The sequence below is a fragment of the Mus pahari genome, chromosome 2 (genome assembly GCF_900095145.1).
Source record: "Mus pahari chromosome 2, PAHARI_EIJ_v1.1, whole genome shotgun sequence".
Classification (NCBI taxonomy): domain Eukaryota; kingdom Metazoa; phylum Chordata; class Mammalia; order Rodentia; family Muridae; genus Mus; species Mus pahari.
The window spans coordinates 9007570-9015562 of NC_034591.1; the positions used below are offsets into that span (position 1 = coordinate 9007570).

Genomic DNA, 7993 nt, shown 5'->3' on the forward strand with positions numbered 1-7993 from the left:
AGAACATATAACAGTGTGAAATTCTGCAGCCACAGAGGAATTGGTAATTTTACACCATAGCTGGAAATCATACTGTTAGTGCCAGCTGTATTTTTTTCCATATGAAATTTTAACTTATACTCAATGAATTTCAGAGGCTTCATAAACTTCTAGAAAATATTCATTTTACATTATGTACTTAATTTTTCATAGTGACTCTTTTAATTTTCTTTGGAAAAGATGGTGTCAAATATTAATTTGATGAATTATAATAGAAAATATAACTTTCTTTTCTTTTCTTTTTTTAAAGCTGATTGTCAGCATAATTGATAATGGTCCAAACCAATCCAAATTATAAATATATAAAATTACATATTTATAATTTTTTTTTCATTTTACACACACTAAATATATTGTAGTTGTTTGTTGTAAATTAGCTCCCTTTTTTAGATTACAATTAACCCTGTTGTTTCTAAACTGGTACACATGAATTATAATTCATACAAACATTAACAATACATTTCTATGCTTCAATGTTTCCTACATTCCCATTCTAAAGATAAGTATAAGTTCCTCATACAAACCTAATGTCTCATGACTCAACTTCCAGTTCTCTAGCTCTTCTATCTTATGAGCAGATGAGCCTATTTGCATATCTCTTCCTGTTGCCCTTCTCCCAGTTAGAGAGCTAGATATAATCTCTCTAGCCCTGCTGACCCCACTTCCTGTACCTATGACACAGCTATGTTGACTCACACCCCAGGTGCAGGATTCCTTTCCATCACCCTGTTCCCATCTCCTGGATTGAACACAGGTATTCTAGATTCTTCCTTTTCTCATGGCCTTGTGAAATATGCTACTGTTTCTCTCTGAGATCTGCAAATCATAAATTGTTACAGCTGCTTCCTGTGATCTGTAACGCCGCCTCTTCCATGTCTCATCTACCTAACACACAAGGACACCTTTCCCAGTCAGTGGTTTCCTAGAAAGAAGGAATCTTGGTACCAATAAAGTGGACACAGGTCAGATGAGAACTACAAAGGTGTATGCCAGTATAAGCAATTTTCTTGTGAAAGTGATCCCTGGTCATAGGTCAAACAATTAAGCTTTGGCTGTCTGCCAGAATAAATAACTATTCCATGAAAAACACACTATAAACACCCATGACAAAATCCCCCTAAATCCCATCAGAGAAGGATTGGAGTTTATAGCTTTTCCCTAAGAGAGTCTTAAAATACAAATTAGTGAACACACACATGTACTTGTGTATGTTCATGCATGCATGAGCACACACACACACACACACACACACACACACACTTAAATATCTTGAATCATAAAATATAACATTTTTACATGGCACTTCTTTTCATATTTGCACATCATAAAGAACAATGTCAAGGAATGGGAGTCCAGAAAGATTGGGATTTTGAACACACTGCTCTGGATATGAATAAATTTGTGCTTACTTGAGATCATTAAGAATCACGCCAGTATAACTAACATTAAGAATCCAGATCTTTTAAATCTTGAGATAGATTTTTTTTTTTTCCCTAGACCTCAAGTGGTTCAACACTGTGTGTTTCTCCTTCTTCTCCAGAAGCCCTCAGAAGTCAAGGTGTGGTACTAAAGGACCTGACTTTAATCAAAGGGACAGTGAAGTGCTTGGTATTCAGAATAACTTAGGTTTCTTCTGTTTCTCTTCTGCATTAAATAAAGGTCATAAATTTCTAGCAAGAAATTGTTAATATTACACTGGATTGTAAATATTTTAACTTATGACCTGAGTTTATTTTAAACATTGTGTTTCACAATTTGCTGTCTGTGTAACACACCATCTCAGAAAGGTGTAGGAATTCAAATAACAAACTCCACACTTATCTCAGCCCTTTGATTTCTGTTTGAAGGAACTGGGTATTTAAGACTTTCAGGCAACCAAATGATTTGCTTTAATGAGGGATTGGAACTATTTTTACAATGTAACACAATTTCACCCTTGCAGCCAGTGTTATGCTTAACACAAAACACACTACTCATCATCTCTCCTCTACATGGTTCTTCAAAATGTTTATTTTAAGTAGAGAAAATGTCTTAAATATTTCTGGAGTTCACTATTTAAACAAAAAGTACACAAAATACATGTTGGAATGAATATTACACAGAGAACTGTCATTACAAGCAGGCAGACAAGCATAGAGTGAAAGGAAACTTAAAAATCCAAACTAAACAAAATAAAAAGCCACATACTACCCCCAAACGCAGACACAGACTCCCAAGGGATAAAGAGCCACCCAGATAAGGTGGCTCCGGGACCCATTTCAAAGCCTCTCTCATCATACTCCCTCCTTGTCCTTAAGCAGGACTGAAGAAATTTAATCCTTGACTTACATCCTGTTTATTGAGAGTTATTTTACGATTGACAACTTCAGTAGTTTTCAGATTAGTTATATGTATGAAGAATATAAATTTTCGGTAAGTACATAAGACAATCTGATGTTTAGCATACAGTAAGTAGTTTCATTCAACTATATTGTTTCAAAGCTATTCTGATTTTATTATTTAAAGGGAACATTTTTTTTAGGTTTTAGGTATTTAAATTAAACAGTTCAGTTCTATAGTTGGCTTGCTGAAAAATGTTGTGGAGTATGCTTCTTTGATCCATTGCTCAAAACCATTCACAGGATAATGAAACATTTATGCATCTACTATAAGATAAAGATAATCCTATTAGTAGCTCCTCAGACTCCCCATTACTTTTCAGAGAGAAAAAAATCTGATTGTTCATTGATAGTGCTGAGATGCTTTTGGACTCATAGAGGAAAGAAATCATCTCTTAAATAATTACTGACAAAAATAAGCAAATAAAAACAATTGAAGGCATATTTGCTGGTCTGGGTTTGTAACGTGCAGAGATCATGGCCAGCCATCTGGAACTCAACAACGGCACCAAGATGCCCACTCTGGGCCTGGGCACCTGGAAGTCCCCTCCTGGCCAGGTGACTGAGGCTGTGAAGGTTGCTATTGACATGGGGTACCGCCACATTGACTGCGCCAAGGTGTACCAGAATGAGAAGGAGGTGGGAGTGGCCCTCCAGGAGAAGCTCAAGGAGCAGGTGGTGAAGCTCCGGGATCTCTTCATTGTCAGCAAGCTGTGGTGCACGTTCCATGACAAGAGCATGGTGAAAGGAGCCTTCCAGAAGACACTGAGCAACCTGCAGCTGGACTACCTGGATCTGTACCTTATTCACTGGCCCACGGACTTCAAGCCTGGACCCAACTATTTCCCACTGGATGCCTCAGGGAACGTGATTCCTAGTGACACCGATTTTGTGGACACTTGGACNGCTATGGAACAACTAGTGGATGAAGGTTTGGTAAAAGCAATCGGTGTCTCCAACTTCAACCCTCTTCAGATTGAGAGGATCTTGAACAAACCTGGCTTAAAATATAAGCCTGCGGTGAACCAGATCGAGTGCCACCCAGACCTAATTCAGGAGAAGCTGATTGAGTACTGCCACAGCAAAGGCATCGTGGTGACAGCATACAGTCTGACAGGCCCTGGGCCAAGCCTGAAGACCCGTCTCTCCTGGAGGATCCCAGGATCAAAGCAATTGCAGCCAAGTACAAGAAAACTACAGCCCAGGTGCTGATCCTGTTCCCCATTCAGAGGAACTTGGTAGTGATCCCCAAGTCTGTGACGCTTGCGCGCACTGCTGAGAACTTTAAGGCCTTTGACTTTGAGCTGAGCAGCGAGGACATGGCCACTCTACTCAGCTACAACAGGAACTGGAGGGTGTGCGCCTTGAGGAGCTGGGCCAAACACAAAGATTACCCCTTCCACACCGAAGTCTGAAGCTGCAGTGGGCAGATCCCTGCTCCTCCTCAAGTGGCTTGCACCTGTTCTTTCTGTCTCATCGGCACTTGCAAGTGTCCTGTGTCCCTCTGCACTGGGTGGCACCTTGCAAACCAGATGGTGAGAGTTAGTTAGTTTGATATAGAATCTGGAGGGCAGTACCAGTAGCCGAGGTATTTCTTCCAGCCTTTCTTGGTCTTTCTTCTTACCCACCTGGAGGACTTAATAGGAGTACCCTTTCCAACCAAAGAGAAGCAAGATTTATAACCCAAACCATGCCACTAACACTTAAATTTGAGTGCTTAGAACTGTAATCCTTTGGGTCAGACTTCTCCTTGCTTCAAATAAAAACTGCTTTTGTGAAAAAACAACAACAACAACAACAAAAAACAATTGAAAACATAAAAGAATTAATAGCTGAGAGAAAGGTAAGAATTACAGTATTTAAAAACTCAGAGAATGAAGGTATTAGACAAATCAGAATTGGTGATGAACTCACCTATTGTTAGTTTGATAGGGAAATAGTAAGAAAAAAATTCATCTGGTGCATTATTTTAGCATGCAAGTGTATGAAGCTAGTCATTAGAAATGATTAGAAGTGTGAGGATATAGCTCTTGGTTTGTTGAGTAAAAAGTTTAAGACGATCCTTGATTGAGATAAATTTATGGTGTAAATTTGCTCTAAAGAAAACTCTATGTGGCCAGGAGTGGTGAGACATGCCTTTAATCCCTGTAAGATCTCTGTAAGTCTGAGTCCAGTCTTCTAATCTTTATAAAATAAAGAATGAAATAAAAATCTTTATTTTATAGTAGCCTGCTCTACAGAGTAAATTCCAGGACAACCACAGCTACACACAGAGAAACCCTTTCTCAACAAACTGAATCAAAGCAAACCAAAACTATGAATTAAGACAAATTATGAGATAATGGTCCAAGATTCCCCAGACCTAATTTTATGCCTCATTTATTAACTTTTAAGCTTGAGGATATTGTTTTAAAATCTTATTCCTCAAGTTTCACATTTAAAAATCACAGCTATAGGAATATTAAACATAATGGTGATAGTCTTACTTTTGTAGGTGTGCAGTAAGTAAATTATTGTTGATTATAGGTAGAAAGCTCTACTTAAGATATCTATCCTTTGACTTTTCTTTTTTCTTTTTTTTTCTTTCTTTTTTTTTTTTTTTTGGTTTTTCGAGACAGGGTTTCTCTGTATAGCCCTGGCTGTCCTGGAACTCACTCTGTAGACCAGGCTGGCCTCGAACTCAGAAATCTGCCTGCCTCTGCCTCCCAAGTGCTGGGATTAAAAGTGTGCACCACCACTGCCCGGCCTTGCTTTCTTTTTTTAAATCCATGTAAGTTTAACGAAAATATATGCATGGTGCTTCCAAAGATACTTTAAAATGTTAGTTCTTAGTAGTCAAGTTGTTGTGTTTTATAAAACAGAAGGAGCCAAGGATATGTTTTTATAGAGCCAGGTATGGGGGGGGGGGAGTGCTTCATCAGGCTCATGCTGAGGTATCCCTTCCCCCTGGGTTACCAGCCATACAATGGGTATAGTATAGAGTAGGGTATGGGGAGGAGAGTTGGGAATGGAGAAGAGAGAGACAGAGACAGAGATGGAGGAGGGAAGAAGAGAAGGGAAGGAGAGGAGAGGAAGAGGAGAGGGAAAGGGGTGGGAGAGGAGAGGAGAACACATGGACCAGACCAGGTTAGGGGAGAGAGGAGGAAAGGAGTGGGGGAAGGAAGGTAGTCAGAGAGAATAAGAGAATAAGAAAGGAGGCAAACAGCCACTTTCATAGTAAGCCAGGCCTACCTGGCTGTTGGGGCAGATCCTAGAAAAAATGCTAACACAAGCGAGCCAGCATCCTGAAGGACAGACTCCCTGATTTGTGAACACATCTTCAAGCATCCTTTCCTTTGGTTCCAGCTAACACCTCTTTAGATAAGTGCCACTGAATATACTCAGAACATCTCTTGTCTACTGTCGTTCTGATTCAAGCTGAGCAAACTCTGAAGCACTCCTGTTCACCACTTTAACCTCTCCAACGTGCTCCTTTCCTATTACATAAAGCTTAAGATGCTCACAAAATAGAGCTAGCCATTCCTGGAAATCAATCCCCGGATCTCTCGTTTTTTTGAACAGTGATCTTAGATGGAACAGGCTTAGTAATGGACAACTTAAACTAAACCACACCCAGGAATGTGACCTCAGAGTGCTGTTTCTGTAGACTGTATGTATAAGACTTCCATGTATCCTTTGTTCAAGTATGAGAATAATCATAACACTCCCCTCCTTTCTATGTAGTTAACCTTTCTCTACTTTTAAAAAATTATCTTGTTGTATTTTTTACTTAGTATTAACCTACACTGTATTTAGTTATAGACTTATTAATTTGTGGCTAAGGACAATTTACTGAGTTTTGTCATTGAGCTGATTCATTCCTGATATTTAGACTACTAAAATCTTCTAAGCTTATTGACCTAAAGGGTATGAAAAGGAAATCCAAGGCTCTTTAAGGCCTCTGGTGCCACCCCACAGAGCAAGGTGCTCTGTGCTAATCACTATTTGCTACTCACTGTGAAAGATCTAAGGCTGGAATCTAGACTCCAGTCCCTCCGAACCACTTGTATCCCAACAACATATGATTTTACCAGTTTTCTTGTTCTATTGAATTGTTCCTGAATTTTTTACATTAAGTATAACTGACTGTATACTTACAAAACTGACAACTAAAACAATCAAATTACAATTTGTGATTTCTGCAGTACTTACCGTATTTAAAAACCAACTTACAAGTTACAGTGTAAGATGCTCAAAGAATAAAATTTTGAATAACTAGTCTGACCTCCACATTTTTCAAATACTGAACTGAAGCCCAGAGTGTCAAAGTTATCTCCTGAGGTTATGCAGTTTCTGTGATCTAGTGCAGAGTGCATGCCTATCCTCTGATCCTATAAAGTCCTTAAGTTTACGTTCTTCGTTGCATAATTAGGTAGCTGTTACAGATGCTTCAATTATTTACGGTCATAATAAAGATTACACCACGATTTTAAGCAACACTGTAATCTGAGTAAAGTTGCCTGGTCCGTGCCAAATCTGTAGATGCCCTTCTTAGATAACGCACTCTTTGACATCCTCCTGTTGTTTGTTTGGATTCATTTCAGAAATGTGTGCTGACGGAACGCCAGGAGGATGCAAGCACTGAGTGTTGAGTCTTCGCTTTGATTTATGGGCAAATGCTGGCCCCCACTCGTACTGAGGCTTCAGTATCTCCAGTCTGCGGAGGCCTGGGAAATAGTGAAGAGCTTCCTGCTGTTTCAAAGCCCTAGGTAAAGTGGAGAGTCCGCATTCCATCCATTCCTCCCTGGAAGGGAGTCTGTTCCTGTTTCAGAACAGGTTGTGGCTGAAACCACCAAAAGGATTCCCACAACCCTAGGTTTTATTAATCCTGAAGCTCTGCCCAGTATTTCCCTAGCTCACACCTGGGCACCTGCACCTTTCACCTCGGGCAAAGCAGATGTGAGCCCCTGGTGCTTTGTGAACTTTCTCACAGCTACTTACACAAGTGTTGCTACACCCTTAGAATTTCGGTACAGTGAACTTTCAAAAATCTGAAATGAAGGAAGTAACAATGGAGTCAAAAATGTAATTATAAAGAATGATTTCCTGTAATTTTTTATATATATCTTTGTTTTTTTTTAAACATAGCCAATAACTCACACTATGCTGGAAACCCAATAGAATTTAAATTATTTGGTAGCTAAAATCAACTTAGTATTTCCCTTGAGAGAGCATACAAATAACAAATCAGTTCTACCAAATCGACTCAAAATTCTAATTATTAATCTACGGGCTATGAAAAATTATAAAAACTTCTCAGTTCAGTGATATCATTTCAATAACTATATTAAAAGAATGGTTTTGACACAGAGATGTATGATATTAACATAGTGTAGTCATAAATAAAGATACTAAAATGTTTGTGAGTGCAGTAAAGCAATTATCTATAGATTCTATATTTTAAAAGGGGGGGTTGTTTTATTTTTAATTTGGTGTGTGTGTGCTTGCGTGCGTGCGTGCACATGTGTTGGTGTGTCAGTGTAAGCCAGAGGTATGTTTATGCCTACAGATGCCAGAGGCATTGCATTCCTGGCGGT

The 7993-nt window shown here is 39.1% G+C and overlaps 1 pseudogene across 1 annotated transcript; it reads left to right on the forward strand.

The window, feature by feature from the left end:
• The first annotated feature begins 2878 nt into the window (after nucleotides 1-2878).
• On the forward strand, nucleotides 2879-4052 carry LOC110316615 (annotated as a pseudogene). The gene has a single exon (XR_002380279.2). The product of XR_002380279.2 is annotated as an aldo-keto reductase family 1 member B1 pseudogene (transcript).
• The last annotated feature ends 3941 nt before the right edge of the window (nucleotides 4053-7993 follow it).